Raw genomic sequence first — 19081 nt, forward strand, 5'->3', positions numbered from 1 at the left:
TTGTGTTTTCCAAAAACCATACTGAGATGGCTAGAACAACACAGGTTTGGTTCCCAAAAATCACCCAAGTCACCTTAGCCATTCCAAGTATTTGTTAATTTCCATCAACAGCACACCTGATTCAAATTAGTGAGCGGTTGCTTCAGTCAGGCGGTCCCCTCGAACATTTTCCAGAAATTTCTGCCCTCCCTGGCCATCCGACCATATATGAGTTGAATGAAGTGATGAACAGTGTACCCAAGGGACAGAAAGTGGTGATTGGAGCGGATTTCAATGGACATGTTAGTGAAGGGAACAGAGGAGACGAGGGGGTGATGGGCAGGTATGGTGTCAAGGAGAGAAATGAAGAAGGTCAGATGATAGTGGATTTTGCCAAAAAGATGGAAATGGCTGTGGTGAATATGTATTTTAAGAAGAGGGAGGAATAGGGTATGGTATTAGAGTGGAGGAAGATCCACACAGGTAGATTATATCCTATGCAGAAGAGTCAATCTGAAGGAGACTGAAGACTGCAAAGTGGTGGCAGGGGAAAGTATAGTTAAGCAGCATAGGATGGTGCTCTGTAGAATGATGTTGGAGATCAAAAAGAGGAAGAGAGTGACGACAGAGCCAAGGATCAAATGGTGGAAATTGAAAAAGGAAGACTGCAAGGTTGAGTTTAGGAAGGAGGCGAGACAGGCACTGGGTGGCAGTGAAGAGTTACCAGACAGCAGATGTAGTAAGGGTGACAGCAAGAAGGGTGCTTGGTGTGACAACTGGACAAAGGAAGCAGGAAAAGGAATTCTGGTGGTGGAATTGGGAAGTACAGGAGAGTATACAGAGGAAGTGGATGGTGAAGAAGAAATGGGACAGTCAGAGAGATGCAGATAGTAGGCAAGAGTACAAGGAGATAAGGCGCAAGGTGAGGAGAGAGGTGGCAAAGGCTAAAGAAAAGGTGTATGATGAGTTGAATGAGAGGTTGGACACTAAGGAGGGAGAAAAAGACCTGTACCGATTGGCTAGATAGATAGATACTTTATTAATCCCAAGGAGATTAATATCATATTAGACAGAGGGCCCAAGCTGGGAAAGATGTGCAGCAGGTTAGGGTGATAAAGGATAAAGATGGAAATGTACTCACAAGCGAGGAGGGTGTGTTGAGCAGATGGAAGGAGTACTTTGAGAGGCTGCTGAATGAAGAGAACGAGAGAGAGATAAGGTTGGATGATGTGGAGATAGTGAATCAGGAAGTGCAATGGATTAGCAAAGAGGAAGTAGAGACAGCTATGAACAGAATGATGACTGGAAAGGCCGTTGGTCCAGATGACATACATGTGGAAGCATCGAGCTGTTTAGGAGAGATGCTAGTGGAATTTTTAACCAGATTGTTTAATGGAATCTTGGAAAGTGAGAGGATGCCTGAAGAGTGGAGAAGAAGTGTACTGGTGCCGATATTTAAGAACAAGGGGGATGTGCAGAACTGCAGTAACTACAGGGGGATAAAACTGATGAGCCACAGCATGAAGTTATGGGAAAGTGGAAGCTAGGTTAAGACGTGAGGTGATGATTTGTAAGCAGCAGGATGGTTTCATGCCAAAAAAGAGCACCACGGATGCGATGTTTACTCTGAGGATGTTGATGATGAAATATAGACAAGGCCAGAAGGAGTTGCATTGTGTCTTTGTGGAGAAAGCAAATGACAGGGTTCCTCGAGAGGAACTGTGGCATTGTATGAGGAAGTCAGTAGTGGCAGAGAAGTATGTAAGAGTTGTACAGGATATGTACGAGGGAAATGTGACAGTGGTGAGGTCTGCAGTAGGAGCGATGGATGCATTCAGGGTTTAGGTGGGATTACATCAGGGATCGGCTCTGAGCCCTTTCTTATTTGCAATAGTGATGGACAGGTTGAAAGACGAGATTAGACAGGAGTCCCCATGGACTATGATGTTTGCTGATGACATTGTGATCTGTAGCGATAGTAGGGAGCAGGTTGAGGAGACCGTGGAGAGGTGGAGATATGCTCTGGAGAGGAGAGGAATGAAGGACAGTAGAAGCAAGACAGAATACATGTGTGTAAATGAGAGGGAGGTCAGTGGAATGGTGAGGATGCAAGGTGGATGAGTTTAAAGGCTTGGGATCAACAGTACAGAGTAATGGGGATTGTGGAAGAGAGGTGAAAAAGAGAGTGGAGGCAAGGTGGAATGGGTGGAGAAGAATGTCAGGAGTAATTTGTGACAGACGGTTACCAGCAAGAGCAATAGGGAAGGTCTACAGGACGGTAGTGAGACCAGCTATGTTATATGGGTTGGAGACGGTGGCACTGACCAGAAAGCAGGAGGCAGAGCTGGAGGTAGCAGAGTTAAAGATGCTAAGATTTGCATGTGGTGTGACGAGGATGGACAAGATTAGAAACAAGTACATTAGAGGGTCAGCTCAGGTTGGACGGTTGGGAGACAAAGTCAGAAAGACAAGATTGCGTTGGTTTGGACATGTGCAGAGGAGAGATGCTGAGTATATTGGGAGAAGGATGCTAAGGATAGAGCTGCCAGGGAAGAGGAAAAGAGGAAGGCCTAAGAGGAGGTTTATGGATGTGGTGAGAGAGGACATGTAGGTGATGGGTATAACAGAACAAGACAGGACAAAGGACAGAAAGATATGGAAGAAGATGATCCGCTGTGGCAGCCGAAAAAAGAAGAAGAAGAAGAATCATAAGTGACTTAAAAATGAATTTAGCAATTCAATCCATAATTAATGATTCTAGTACTGTATATTTGTTATTTGTTTTATCTATATTATGTAAGTGCCTATTGATTTATTCTTGTTTATTATTTCTGGTATTTCATTTATTTATTCGTTCATAATTTTTATCATTTATTTCTAATTTATTGTTTTTATTTTTACTAATTTTTTTCTCTATCATCATGTAAAACACTTTTTACAACACTACATGTTGTGTACAATAATGTGCTTTAAAAATAAATCGCAGCCTGTATGCTTCATGCCATTGTCGAGCATAGCAGCACATCACTTGAGGAAATGGAGGTACAAAAACCAGACAATAATGAGAAGGATGAAATTGTAGCCAAAAATGTTTTAGTTTAAGCCCCACACCCTAAAAACCTTATATAGATGGAAACATTGTGTATTTATTTAACACAAACCTTTTCATCCTCTCATTTCTTTGTGTTCTGCACCTATAAAATGTCAACAATCAGTTAGTAATTGTCATGCTTTGTTGTTAGATTCTTCTGAAAAGCATATTTTAAGCAGACATTACTTGTTTTGTGCATACATTAATCCCTCCTCAATCGTGGGGGTTGCGTTCCAGAACCCCCCGCGATAGATGAAAATCCGCGAAGTAGAAACCATATGTTTGTATGGTTATATTTATATATTTTAACCCCTTATAAACTCTCCCACACTGTTAACATTATTAGAGCCCCCTAGACATGAAATAACACCCTTTAGTCAAAAGTATAAACTGTGCTCCATGACAAGACAGAGATGACAGTTCTTTCTCACAGTTAAAAGAATGCAAATATATCTTCTGTTCAAAGGAATGCGTGTCAGGAGCAGAGAATGTCAGAGAGAGAGAAAAGCAAACAATCAAAAAATCAATATGTGGTTTTGGGCTTTTAAGTATGCCGAAGAAACGAGATAAAGCAGCATTTTTTAGAGGAGCGTCCGTATCCTCTAGGCAAACAGCCTCTGTGCAAACAGCCCCTAAGCTCAGAGACAGAGAAAAGCAAACAATCAAGCACTGTTCGGGAAGCATATCGTATATCATTGAAGAGTTTTAGTTAATACGTAATACATGCTCTGATTGGGTAGCTTCTAAGCCATCCGCCAATAGCGTCCCTTGTATGAAATCAACTGGGCAAACAAACTGAGGAAGCATGTACCATAAACTAAAAGACCCATTGTTCGCAGAAATCCGCGAACCAGTGAAAAATCTGTGATATATATTTAGATATGCTTACATTTAAAATCCGCGATGGAGTGAAGACGCGAAAGTCAAAGCGCGATTTAGCGAGGGATCACTGTATCAGACATTATACCAACAAGGAAAACACAGTTAATCACAGTTACACTTTGAATGTATTTTGTATGGAGATTGTACTTTAATCTTCTTGTACCTTTCATGTGTACTTCATCAGTTAGAGTATTTCCTTTACTGACACCCTCATTATTTCATTATTTAATTTGCATTGCTTCAGATCATATCCATCCATCCATCCATTTTCTAACCCGCTGAATCCGAATACAGGGTCACGGGGGTCTGCTGGAGCCAATCCCAGCCAACACAGGGCACAAGGCAGGAACCAATCCTGGGCAGGGTGCCAACCCACCGCAGGACACACACAAACACACCCACACACCAAGCACACACTAGGGCCAATTTAGAATCGCCAATCCACCTAACCTGCATGTCTTTGGATTGTGGGAGGTAACGCTTCAGATCATATCCCTATTTTAAACTACTACTTTTAGTAAAACTTTAGGCAACTAACCCTTTTAAATGGAAGGTTTTAGCAGCTGTGGTTTCGTTTCAGTGGCATTGAGGTTGTACTTTTCCACTGATTCTTCCACAAGCTTTCAAAAAGCAGACAACAGAGCTCGGTGAATAACTAGTGAGACAAGCATGAAGAAATCCTATAGGGTATTTTACTGCTAAGAATTTAATTTTGATTTAATTCAGCTCTGGCTAGGGCTAAAGTTTCTTGTAACTGACGAAGGAAAGTAATACAAAAAGTTATTTGTTTTTGTTTATTAAAGAACCAAAGGGGCACGGTGCTTGCATTCCACTTTTCATAAAATGCTATTAAATTTCATTTAAGATCTATATAATTGACATCAAAAATAACACCATCGACCTTGTGGATTAAAAATATAATTATATATTTTTTTCTTTTTACTTAGCTTGAATGGGCCATAAAAGGATGTGATGCACACAGATATTCAGGTGTTACATGCTGTCACACACGAGCACTTAGGAGAAAGTTGGAAGACTCAAATAATGTTATTTCTCAGCCAAACCATCTGACCATCTCTCCTTTTGTCCCTCTGCAGACCAGCAGAAGAGCCACCCAAACAGTGATGTCACCATCAACCCTCCCTCTGATGACGTCACTTCAATCTATGCCTGATGACCACATCCCACACTATCAGAGACATCATTTCCTCCTTCCGGCCTCCCTGGACCATCCACTTCCAGTCTCCAACATATAAAAGTCACCATTTACGCTCTTTAACTAGTTCCTGTTTTTGAACTCGATTGTAACCATGTTTTTTTATTTGTTTCTTTTGCTGTGACTTCAGTATACGTGTGGCTATCTCCAAACCTTTTTGCGTCTTCGCTGTTCTGCCAATCAAATACATCTTCATAGAGTGGACAATGGATTCATGGAATAAATTAGAATTATTAGTACTTTGGGGCCCTTCAAATCTCAATTTGACTTTTTTTGAAAGAATTCAGTGAATACAGACTGACATATGGTTTGTTCTCGTAAACAAGTAATTTCTAAGCCTAGGGATGGGGGACGCTAAGATACCACAGTGTTTCTAAACTTGTAATAAAATAGTAGAGAAAAGATAAGTTTTTATAGTGTTCAGATTGTCTTAAAAAAGCCTATTCTTGGTTGTTGTGTTGATTGATTTTAACCCTAGAAAGTCCCCATTAATGGGTTTTGCATCTCCCTTATTTAAATGTCTTGACTGCCTGATTATGATCCCAGCGTCCTCTCACTTAACACATTCTGATTCCTCCATTAATAAATGGATTACCTGATGTTATTGGAGCTGCTGGATGTAAGCTTCATTTTATTTCACAGTTATGTTTGTGTCAAGCTTGTCTGTTAAGATAAATAAATAATCAAGCAGCTAATAGGATCAAATTATTTTTTTATTTTTCTGTGCTGAATAGCTGGTGGCCCATATTAGAGCTGTTGATGCAGCTGTTCATAGTTTATGCATATCCCCGTGGCATTTTACTAGACTGGCAGTAACGGTTTTAAGTATTGCATAAGCATAGTTCACTTTGGTTTACTAAATTAGCATAGTATATTTATAATTGTATTTTTTAAACAAAATTATACATTAAAGCAAATTGCAAATTTCTTTGTTTTGAGTTTTTCTTTCTGTTTAAATCAAGTGTTAATTGATTGCAAAGAATGGTATCATATTACACATTTTCTAGAAAACAAATGTGAAATTATATTTAGGTAAAAATTAAATAAATGGAGAGTTTAAAATAGTTTGAAAAGTTAAAAAGTCAATTTAATAACTTTGATCTCAAATAAAGATTGAGTAAAAAGAAATAAACATTAATCAGTCTCTTTTCAAACCCAAGAGGAATTTATAATAAACATGAAATATAATTGGATCCAGTACTGCAAGTTCTACAGATAAATGTCGGAGCACACACCCTGTCAAACTCATTTAATTTAGTTAAAAATTCAACGAAAAGGGCCACAATGCGCACCAGTATAATGATTTAACATAAAAGCAAAATAAGAGAGCCATTAGGCCAAGAAAATGGTCTTGTTCTGTCAGGTTGCAAGGAGCTCTGTCCTGAAGTGTAATTTGTTCCAAACTGAACACCTTCTGGCAGCTGCAGGCTTTATAGGTGGTGGTCGAGAAGGGGTGGAGAAGGTTAGCGTAAGCACCCAATGTCAACCAAGAGTGGTATTACCTACCTCAGATGTGCCTGGAGATTGATCCACAGACATGCATGTGTAACAGAATCTACAGCAGGAGAGCCCGGTATGATCAACATACTGACCCACATTGCTGCATTTACTTTACTGCTCTGGTAGACAGCACCAATGCTATCTCTGAGGTATATATGAGCAAATTTTTCCTTAAGTCTATTTTTTTCTGTTTCCTTTCTTAATGGAGTTATGAATGTGAAGACAATGTTTGAGCACAGAATTAGTTCGTTCTCGGGTGGGTGCTAACCCATTATTAGTTAATACAGTAAAATACGCAATATCCCATAGAAAGTGTGCCACAACTGTTGCGTTAGACAGGGTTAGATACTGATTTCTTGGTGGACACCATATTGTAGAGTCATGTGAATAGCTATATTTTGTATTTATTAAACTACTAAGTTTGCCCAATCTTTGTGTGTATTACTGTTACTCCCTTGTTTCTAGAATGGGTTTTGCAATTTTATCAGTCATAGTATTTATTGTAACATGCTAAATGGACATGTACAGAGGAGTTAGAGCACAGTGCATTTTAATGTCACTAGAAGAACAAAATGGGCAAAGTCTTGTGCAGAAGGGTTGAAGTAAGAAGACCTATGAGTTGAGACTGATTACATTAAAGAGGGAGAACATTTAAACTACATAGAAAAAGCCAGTAAGATAAATGCAAAAGTAGATTACAGGGATACTGCAGGCTTGTGGTTCTGGTGGCTCTAACTGTAGGAGGCAGATGAATTGTAGCTTCACAAAAATTAAATAAAAGTACCTTTGGGCCTAGCTGGAAAATTTTATGTCTCCTGTCTTTCATTTCAGTACTTGTTACAATATTGTTATAAGCATTCCATTAATCTGTGAATGGCACTGTAGATAATGATATAATGCCCAGTAACTACATCAGCACACAGTTTGAGCATTCTGTTTCTCCTAATCTGAATCATTATTGAGCACAGCATCCAAGCCCCAAGTTCAGTTGATGTAGCTCTACTGGCATGTGCTTCAGCTCAGCTTGAAAAGCATCTACTGTTAGCAAATAGCTTTGCAGGTCTTTATTCTGGCAGTGGTCCAGTGAAATTGATTTTACTAGATGTGGAGGTCACCCATTTTGATTGTTTTAATTTGTCTTTCATTAATCTGTGACATTATATTTATGCTGCATATAGACCTAAGCTCATTTCCAGGTTAACTCACTGTCTTTATGAAGATATTTTAGTGCCCCATGCCTCTTAGTTTGATTGCACATTTTACAGTTGACCTGCATGTGTATATGAGTGCGAGTGGCTTCTTTTCAAAGTTTTAAAGTGAACTTTATTGTCATCTCAACCATATACAAATATACAGATAGATGAAATTGTGAAGCTAAGGGTCCACAGTGTAATAACATGATGTGCAAATAATAAATTAAAAATAGAATTAAAATTTTAAAATTTTAAAATTTAAAGCAGCAATATTGATGTGTAAGATAGGTACTATAATAAATAAATAATAAATAATAGATATAGGTAATACAGAAATTATCAGTGTAAGATAATAGTTGTTTAAGATGTGTGTAAACAATGACAGGTCAGAACGTTTCACAGCAGAAGGATATCAGGAGTGTCAAAATACTTAGATAGATAGATAGATAGTTTATTAATCCCAAGGGGAAATTTACATAATCCAGCAGCAGTATACTGATACAAAGAAACAATATTAAATTAAATAGTAATAAAAATGAAAAGAATTAAAATAAAATTAATGTTCGCATTTACTCCCCCGGGTGGAATTGAAGAGTCGTAATGGACTTCAGAAATACTTAATGGTCAGTATGAGATTTTCAGTTCTTTTCTGCATGCACACTCATCTTTGCAGGACAGTGGTTTTTATGTATAAAAGTTCTGTTTTTAAAGGTGGTTGAGGCTGTGTGGAAGGTCCCGGGGGCAGCCTGGTGTTAAGGAGTCTAACAACTTGGGGGTAAAAACTCTCCTGCAGCCTGTCAGATTTGGCTTTAATGCTGCAATATCTTCTCTTGGATGGCAGAAGTGTGAAAAGTCCATGTGAGGGGTGTAAGGGGTCCTGCACAATGCTGCAGGCCTTGCGGACACTGCGTTTCTAAACTATGTCCTGTAGTGAAGGGAGAGGCACCCCAATAATGTTCTCTGCTGTCTTCACTATCCTTTGCAGGCACTTGCAGTCAGATATGTTGCAGTTTCCATACCAGACAGTGATGCAGCTGGTCAGGACACTCTCCATGGTGCCTCTGTAGAACATGGTGAGGATGGAAGGGGGAAGACGTGCTTGCTTCAGCCACCACAGGAAGTCTAGTCTCTGCTGGGCTTTCCTAATTAGTGATGAGGTGTTATGCGTTCATGTAAGTTCCTCAGTTATGTGCACACCGAGGAACTTGGTACTCCTAACAATCTCCACATCTAAACCATTGATGCTGAGTGGGATGTGGGCAGGACGTGATTTTCTGAAGTCCACGATTATCTCTTTTGTCTTGTCGATATTGAGAGATAGATTGTTGTCTTCACACCATGCGGACAGCCGTTTCACCTCATCTCTGTATGCTCTTTCATCATCCCTGCTTATCAGTCCCAGCACCGTCGTATCATCCGCAAACTTGATGATGTGGTTGGTGTTGTGCGTGGCTGTGCAGTCGTGAGTCAGCAGGGTGAACAGCAGTGGACTAAGCACACAGCCCTGCGGTGCTCCAGTGCTCAGTGTGATGATGCTGGAAGTGTTGTGGCCCATCCGAACTGACTGGGGCCTCTCTATCAAGTAGTCCAGGATCCAGTTGCAGACGGTGGTGTTCAGGCCCAACCTGCTCAGTTTTACAACCAGCTTTGGAGGGATGATTGTATTGAAGGCAGAGCTAAAGTCTATGAATAACATCCAATTTAAGAATTGGTTACTGCCTTTTTCCACCTTCCTTTTCAGGAAACAATTCACTATGACCACCCTGTAACAGAATAAGGTAATACAGAAACTTAATGGATGGACAATGTTTGGTATATCTCTTCCAGTTCCAGATAACCACCAGTCCTACTACAAACTGTGGTGTGTTGTTCTTTTTTAACTTGCTTGTGCAAGTTGATGTGTTTTATGAAATTTTGATGTATATTGTAAAATATAATCGGAATCTCTGCCGTGGACTGGCACCCTATCCATGGTGTGTTCCCTGCCTTGTGCCCTGTGCTACCTGAGATTGGCGCCATCAGACCCCCTTAAACCCTATTCAGGAAAAAGTGGGTTAGAAAATGACTGAGACTAATCAGAATCTATTCCAAATGTGATTTCAGATATTTTCTACTCTTTAATCATTATTTGCAATTCTTCACAAAATTTTAGTATAAGAACTGAAACTAAGTAAAATAACATTTAAGTCTGAATTATTTTTGGGATATCACTTTCTGGTCTGTCCTGACGTCCTGTGGTTAATCTATAATAAATTGTAAAAAATGAATATCTAAACTCTATTGCTGGCATTGCTTCTTAAACTTTTAGGAAGGGAAATAGCCATAATGATAGCTCTCTGGTATAATTTAACATGTACTGTTTTCTGTGTGGTTTGTCCACTGCTGAACATGCTACTCTGAATCTCCTTCAGGACACTAGTCTTAATTTTCATCATTCCATCTTTCACCTTTTCTATTTTATGAATAAATTCACTCATTACAGCCATACTGACACCTTCTAATGCCACTGATCACTATGTCTGTCTCCCTATTATTTAGGAATGATGGTTTATTAACATCTCTGTCATACATACCATTATGTATGACCCATCTTATACTGAATGTTTGCCTCATGTTGTGTCTGGCCATGATATGCAACCCTAGAAAAGAAATAAAAGCATGTGCCCATAAACACTTCATGCTTACCAGCCAAATTCAAATATTGCATTCTGCAGTCTGAAGAATGTCACAATGTATTATTTCAGCATAATGTGCAATTTTACATATGAGCAGTAATATTGAAACACACTGTGGTATATTTTGCGCAGATGACTGTGCCATCAATGTTAGTATGTTGCATTGATTGGATCACCTTTTCTACTAAAATCTCCTGCTGGGCAAGAAATACATATATGCGACATGAATGAAAATTAGGTGCTATTAATTCATGAGGGCTGAGGTGTACAAGGATGGTTTGGCCTTTTCTTTATGTCCCATGTCTCAACAATTTACATTGGTTGGCCTTCTACAGACACATTTCCTACAGCATTGGTCTGAATTTCAGCACTGCAAAAAGGTATTCCTGTGCAGAGATGATAGGCAATATCCATAAATATAATACATAATATTACTGTTTTACTGTCAGAAAAGTCATTTTATATTTTTCTTAATGTGCCTTAACATATTTTAGAGGCAGTAATGTTTAAGAGAAATGAATGCCTTGCAGGGATAATGCTTCTCCTGAGTCTACTGTATATTAAACCACTAAAGACTCACTACTAATAGCTGTAACAATGTTTGGTGAGTTCAGTGGCAGCTGATAGTGTTCATTGTTATTGACAAAGCAACAGAGATCACTGCAGCAGAATGATTTTTAGATTTTTTTTTAATTCTCTATTAAAATAAATTCTGTATTAAACGACAAGGCTGACCTCAAACATTACACCTTGCATTACTGTCATCAGGAATGCAACACAGGCAGCTTCTGTTAAAGAGGAGAGTTGAAAGTGTGGTGTGGAGATAAAGAACAGACATCTATTAAAAATGAGAAGAGATGAGAAAGGGTTTAACCAGAGCCCAGATTGTCTAGAATGTCAATGTGTTATGAGACTACAGTAGATATACCCCTGCAAAAGACAGCATATCGTAAATGATTTATTTTTTTTCTTGCAGTAAAATTAATTTTGATGAAAGTGGGTGCTCAACATCTTGATGAAAGTGATGGTGTCCAACCAAAATTCAAAGGGAATTATATCTTGTTATTCATCTTGTTACTTTAAATTACATAATTTTACAGATGTGCAGGATTTTTAACTACAGTAGCAATAGTAGTTAAGAATTCATCCTTGAGTGCACCTGGGCTGACTAATACTGCTGCTGCTTTGTGGTACTTACAGTATGCAATACAAGCTATTATAACTTACCAATCAGCTATTGCTATACTTATAACTGTATCTTTTATAACAAAATGAACAAGCTGAATAGTTTCTAAAAAAAAATACAAATATGGATGTTTGCTTGTGTTATATCTCTTGCTTTTGTTATAAAACTAATATTCAGGTTTTCTATTAACATTTTATTCATAATTCCATAGTTCCAAGTTGTTTTCTTGTACAATATAAATGATTATGTACTGCACACTTTTCGGCCACAACTGAAACTTAAATCGTATGCCACCTTCTTGACCTAGACCCAGAATCAATACCATGATAAATGAAGAGGAGAGTGGATTCAAAACCATGGGTCTGTGCCATAACAAATGCAATGTACATGCAAGGGTAAATCAAAAAGAAAATGCACTTTGAAAAATTACATGCTAACCACAAAATGGATAGAAGCTGATGCAATACAACATGTTTGTAAAGGTTAATGGGTAGCTCAAACAAGAACAGTGTAACACTCTGCCGTTAGTCTAGTAGAAGCCAAGTTCAAAAAAACATGGAGGGATTGCACGATCATTGAACAAAATGGCGTAGTCTTTGGGCTGAGGGCATGAAACCTGTTGAAGTTAAGTGAAGGATATAGGCTCAGTGTGGAAGTGAAAACAGCATCAATCAACAAAAAGTTTATAAATGGGTAGAAAGGTTTGTTTAAAGGGGAAAAAACAAGTGTAACTGATGAAGCTCAGTCTGGTTAACCATCAACATCATGCACAGAAGCCCACATGAACATTGGAGAGTAACTTTATCAAAGAAGACCGACAGATTATGCTGTTAGCTGTTGCTGCACATTTGGATATCAGCTATGGATCTACACAGGCCATAGTGCATGAGAACTTGGGGTACGATAAAGCTTGCTTGGGATAGGTACCCGAACAGCTTACTGATCTGCACAAGCCAATGTGGTATATTTTCAGCTGGTTTCACTGACTTTGCTCAAAGAATTCTCACTGCAATAGTTCAATCTTGCAGTGGAGTGTCCATGTTCATTTGACTTTGGCTTCAAATAGATTAATGGCAGAGTGCTGTGCTGTGCATGTTCAAATTTCCTATAATCCATCATGTTTTATTATGTCAGCCTCTATCCGTTGCTTTTACTTTTTGATTTACCCTCGTAGAAATTACATTTTCACAAAACAATTAAGTGAGAATGTTTAAGTCAAGAGAACCTTTCACCAAAACCAAAAACATTCCAAAAATCTAAAGCCTAATTGTAGTCATTAACATTTTTGAACAAAACAGCAGGAATTACCACTTCAGGCAGCCTAAATTCAAGTTTAAAAGGTAGGCTTGTGGCCTGTACATGCCAACAAACAAGGACAAGTCTTTTAAATATCAGAAGTGCAAAAATGTCAATAAAAAGGAGGAGAGAAAAACAGATAAATGTCTGGTCCAAAGACAAAGCAAAGTTCTTTTAATATTCAATTACTTTTATGAAAAAGCATTCAAAAAGATATATCAAAACATGAGCAAACTTAAATGCAAACACATCAAATCATAAACCAAGAACCAGTACCTCAAATAACTGAAGAGGTAAAAACCAGGAATCTAAAATCAGAAAGAATCATTAAGCAAAACACACGCATCAAACACAATGCCAAAGCTGCTGTGCTAAGTACATCTTATTTCTCTGTCTGTCTCTCTGTATACGTTTTGTCCTGGGGAAATGTAGTTTGTTGGGGTTTTTTTCAGAAGCTCGGCAAATAATATAACAAATGAAAACAACCCCTAGTCAGGTTTGTGCCAGAATAACTAAAAAGAAAAAAAAAACTTCTGACATGGCTAAAGATAAAAAGAGCAGTCACAGTCACATTGTATTATTATAAAGGCATATTGCCATTTGTATAAAGGTGTGAGAGGCTGAAAGTACTGAACTATAGTGTTTTAGTGTCTTGGGTTTGAATAATGTTTGTGTTATATTGTGGCACAGAATTAAGTCCTCAAAATGCAGAACTTCACTGATTCTGGCTGCAAAATAGGCCTCACTTCAGAAAACCTGACCCTAAACTCAACAAGCAGGTGCCAAGGCCTGTTAACTCCCAAAATAGGTCTCAGGCTTTATAAGTTCACATCCTTTAAAATTATCAAAATACACAAAAATGCCCTTTAAAGGAGAGGATAAACGTAAGCTTCTAGCTTGATTAGACAAAGCAAAACAATGTTCCTCAAATTTAAAAAAATCAAGATGACTAAACAAGAAAAGGCAAAAATAAGGGAAAAAAGATTTGCCAAAAAAGGCAACCCAAAGCTAGCAAGTCCAATACATAAACCAGTAATCAGAAACCAAAAACAATGCAAAAATGCACAATAAACCAGAAGTAAAACAGTATAATTCTTATCATAACTGAAATGCACTCCACAACAAGCACCTACGAGAGAACTACTCCCCAACATGTAATATAAAGGCAGAGGAAAGCCCCTCAACAGTGATGTAATGGCAGCCCGCTGTTTGGGTTTCCAGACAAAGAAGATACATAAATATATTTACCCAATACATAAATATAAAATAATAAGCAAAATATTAACCAAAATTTCATAACAAAAACCACATTAAAAATGAGTATGTAAGAATAACAGAAATGACAAAAATAAATAAATAAATAACCATAAGCTTGGAACAAACCCTGGCTTCAATATAACAGCCTGGCCAGGTTTTTGTGGAATTTGTACTTAACCTGTGTCTGTGTGTGTTTTTCTTTTAGTACTCCAGTTTTCCTTTCACATCACATAGATTTGTATTTGTGTGTGTGTGTTTTTGTGTTTGATTAATTAATAACTCTGAACTGGACCTTTGTAAATTGGTGTCTTTCTGCCCTGGCATCACTTTCTGAGCCAAATCCTGTTTTACCTCTGATGCTGCCAGAATATATTTTGTCTAATAGTGATGCTCTTACATCCTCAAAGAAATGATGTGTGTTAGGTCAATTGGTAATTTTAAATTGATCTGCGTTATGTGAGTTTGCCTGCGTGTAAGAGGGTCATGAAATTGACTTGTGCCCTGCCCAGTGCTGGTATCTACTTTCCATATGATACTTCTTCGAGTTATTCCAGATCTTCTTGAACCCGAATTGACTATGTTCATTTAATTTTGTTTCATCATAATATTATTTGTAAGATTTCCAATATGCATTGTGTAATCCGGTTTTCAGCAAACCATAGTTTTGTACAAAAAAGAGCTAATGTTTAAAATATAAACATAAAAAATAAATAGTATACTGGGGAAAAAAAGGAAGTAACAGTGGCATAGCTAGAGTTAGGGCCATTCGGTGCTTCAATTTGCCGCCCTCCGAAATATCTGAATATGTTAACCTATTTAAATAGAAAATTAAAATGATGTATAGAGAAAAATTAAGATACATTTTGCATCAGTTTATTCATATATAGAGAAACAGTAATGCTTTTTCACATATCATTTTTTATAAGCATCAACTAGACAAGAATATAGTATAGACACTCTGATAAGACGTGTTCTAATTTTTAGTTTAATATAATTAGGCTGCTAAAACCAGAACCAGTGTAGTGTACAGTGATAGGTGGGAATGTTTTCTGCGCAGAGCAAGTACGCATTCAGACTGATAACGAAACAAAATTATACATTGTAAATTAGTTGTTTATCTTTCTAGAAATTATTATCAGTGTAATGTTTATGCTTATTTTTGTTAACGCCTCATACATTTCAACTGCTGTGTCTGATGCCGTCACAGAAGGACAGTCTGAAAATGATTTTTGAAGCATTTGTGGATACAAATCAGGGAATTTTACTTTTTTCATTCATGAGTAATATTTTTCCAAACCCTGCTGCTTACATGCGAATTTTACTGAGCCTTTTAGGTGCTGGGGGATCCCATCTGATATAATGTGCAGAATCAAAAAGTGAGGGGTGTGGAGTTGCACTCACCTACTCCATAGCCCAGTTGGCATTTGTCAACTTTCACTTTCCCATTTACCGGGAATGTCCGCAGGGCCCTATGCAATTACTAACTTCACTTATGAGTTGGGCAGACTATGGTACTGGCACTAAAATAGCAACAATATATGAGGCCTAGAAAAATACCCTCAGAAAACATGCCAGAATTCTAACCGGCCTTCCCAAAAATAGGTCTGACCCTAGGGGAACATAACCCTAGGAAACAGGGTGGCTTTGGCCTATAAAGCCCCAAACAAAGAGAACTAGCAAATTAATTTGAAATCTCCCAAAATATATTAAGAACATCAAAAAGAATCGTAAAAGCATAGCTGAGTGATAGATCAATTTTATCAATTCATTTGAATTTTTGGTTTAGTGCAATGTGTAAAAATGAAAATCTTTATTGGGTAATTACAGTATGCTGGAACAGCTCACCATCAAACTGCGCTGCCCCCTCGGGCACACAAACACAGTAGCAAGGTGGTAGCACACGCCTTAACAAGTGAGGAGCTTGTGTCTAAAACATCCTCAGTGATTTGTAAAGAGTTTGGATATGCAAAGTCCAACGTTAAACAAACCACTGCCTGTTGTAAAGTCTATGTCAACTAAAGGTAGCAGCACAACAAACATTGCAGCAAAAGGCATGCACCTGAATGAAAGAAATGTGTAGCTCTGCAAGATGTGCAAACTAGCAGCAGCCACAAAATGTCTGCTAAAAAGCAATAGCAGCAAAATTTTCCCAGACCCAGATGCTGATCCACTTTAGTGGTGAAAGCGCCACAAAGCAAACTTCACAAAGGTCAAATACCTGGTCAGGAAATATCTCTCCATTCCCACTGCAAGTGTTCTGTCAGAGAGGGTCTTCGGTGTGAGGGGCAGCATTATAGCATGTCACGGGGCATACCTCAAGCCAAAGGTAGTAGACAGGCATGTATTCCTTGCAAAAAACAATAAAAAATACTTTAAAGGACATTAAAAGCACATCACCTTTAGTTTTGTTATTTGCAAATTACAAAAGTTTAATTTTGTTTAAAGAGTTTTTTTTTTCTCAGAGACGCAACACATTTTTCAAGTTGCATTTTTTATTTATTTGATCTAATTTGATAACTTGGGTTTATACTTTGTTGATCTCCATGTGAAAATTTTTTTTCCACTTTACCCAATTCAAAGAACTACAAGGACAACCACTAAGAAGCATACGGGGAACAATTCCGGTTCAAAAGACATTTCCTCTACTGGCCTTTTTGTAAAAGAAATGTGCATGTTATGTTCTTAAATATTTTGTTTGTTTTTATTGTTCAAATAAAAACAAAATTGTTTGGAAAAATGGCTTTTTTAAGGTTTAAAAAAATATACTGGTTTGGGGCATAGAAGGGCAAAATTAGGGGGAAACTCCTAAAGCCAAACATCTTGTTTAGCAAGACATCAAGATACCATGAACCTTACGTCATTTGCAGAGGTATACTTGCACCGGTGATTCATGAGGCGATAGGAAAAAAAAAAAAAACTGACGTAATTTTAAATTGTTTATTAGTAATTTCGGTTCACCGACAAAAGCGCGATAGACATATGCGCCCCGACAAAACCGCGACCGACAAATGAGCGCCGACAAACCCGCTAAGTGGTTTTCGGCAAATGTGTGCCGACAAAATCGTGGGAGAGGCCAAGAGCGTGGGACGCCCTTGCTGCAATTCTTCCTACATATGCAGGGCGTGATCTTAAGGACTATCTGCGTGCCGTGCTGATGGCATGCCGTGTCTCATAATATTGACTTCTAAAATAAACATTGTTATATATATGCTTTAAACTAGTAATTCATATTTAATGAAACTTTTCGCGATTTTGTTGGGCCAATTTTGACGGCGCGTTTTAATCGGCGCTATTTTGTCGGCGCGCATATGTCTATGGCACAAATGTCGGGTCACAGTAATTTCTATAAACACAAAATAGCGCAAAGGAGAAAAAGGAAATGTCTAGGGGCAATCCTTAGTGAGCAAGCCCTAACCCACAAACCACTGGAAAATTCAGAGACAACTAAATTAACAAAACCAGAATATTAAAGAAAAAAGCAATACTTACAGAAATCAAATCCAGGCCATTCTCAATAATGAACCACAAGGGATCCTCCGTCGAGCCTACTTTCATAGGCAGGTGGGAGGATGTCACTAACGGTAAAAATACCTTATAGTAATATATTAAACATAAATAATAACTGTACAGAACAATATTAATTGGAAGTATTATCTCTATATACAGTATATAAAATCCAATGATTGTCTGTCTATATGTCTCTCCGCTTTTTATGAGAGAACTACTTTAGATCGGGTTTTTATCTATAATTTGCTTCAACATTCTGGTTGATTTTGCAACTTCTTTCATTGCACTATGTAACATACTGTAGTTCGCTTGCGTTACTAATTGATCCGAGACAGCGGCTGTGGGCCAAGGGGAGGGGGAAGCATGACGTCAGGAGTGGGGAGCCGGGATGGGCCATCCTCACTCTTGTACCACCATCCTTTAAAATCACTTTTTGGTGCAGACCTTGCCTCCACTTAGCTAACTATACCGGTTTGTTTATTGATTTTTAAAGTCTGTCCTGTTTCACTACTATGTGGGTGGCGCTAGTACTCACAAATGAACAAAATTAGACAAGGAAAAGGAATATAAACATAAGCCAGAAAAGGAACACTGGCTAGGGTAACAACAACAGAAATAGTAAGCTCTTATATTTTATAGTTCCAAATGCTGCTCTGGTTGCATTTACTTCATGTTGAATACTTGTTCTGAGACTCATTTTGTTTTTGTTTTGTTTTAGTGACACATGCATTTTATACATTTTGCAGGAAAATTTCATATTTGTCTAATCACTGAACCAAATGTGAAACAAAAGTCACGATAGTAATGGCCAGTCGTAGCAATGTGGATTATAGTTTACAGTGTAATCATATATTAAGAGTATATCTTTTGACATTTTTAGAGTAAAACAAATATTGTAAAAATATGAAATTATTAGGCAAATACAATACCCTGTTACTTAATTCAGTACCCCTAGAAATGTCTGGCTGCAGCAGGACTAACTGTCATGCCTCTATGGCATATGACATTTAATAAAAATAAAAGGATAAAAAATATTTTGAAGTATTGTATGATTTTTATCTCTGACCTAAAACTGTTCTGAAAATGACAAGTGAAACATCACTTACTAGTCAACAGTTTATTTCCAGAACTGTAATATGTCAAGGCAGCATGTATTTTCCCTGAAGGCTTTAAGTAAATACCCTTGGCGCAGCGCCACAAGCCATTGTTTGGCTATTTCTGTTAGTATGAAGGCTTGTTTCGTGACCTGTTTGATGTCTCTTCAGCCAGACAGTTCCATTAATTAATTTAATGTTCGAC

Source organism: Polypterus senegalus, chromosome 2 (genome assembly GCF_016835505.1).
Source record: "Polypterus senegalus isolate Bchr_013 chromosome 2, ASM1683550v1, whole genome shotgun sequence".
NCBI lineage: Eukaryota > Metazoa > Chordata > Cladistia > Polypteriformes > Polypteridae > Polypterus > Polypterus senegalus.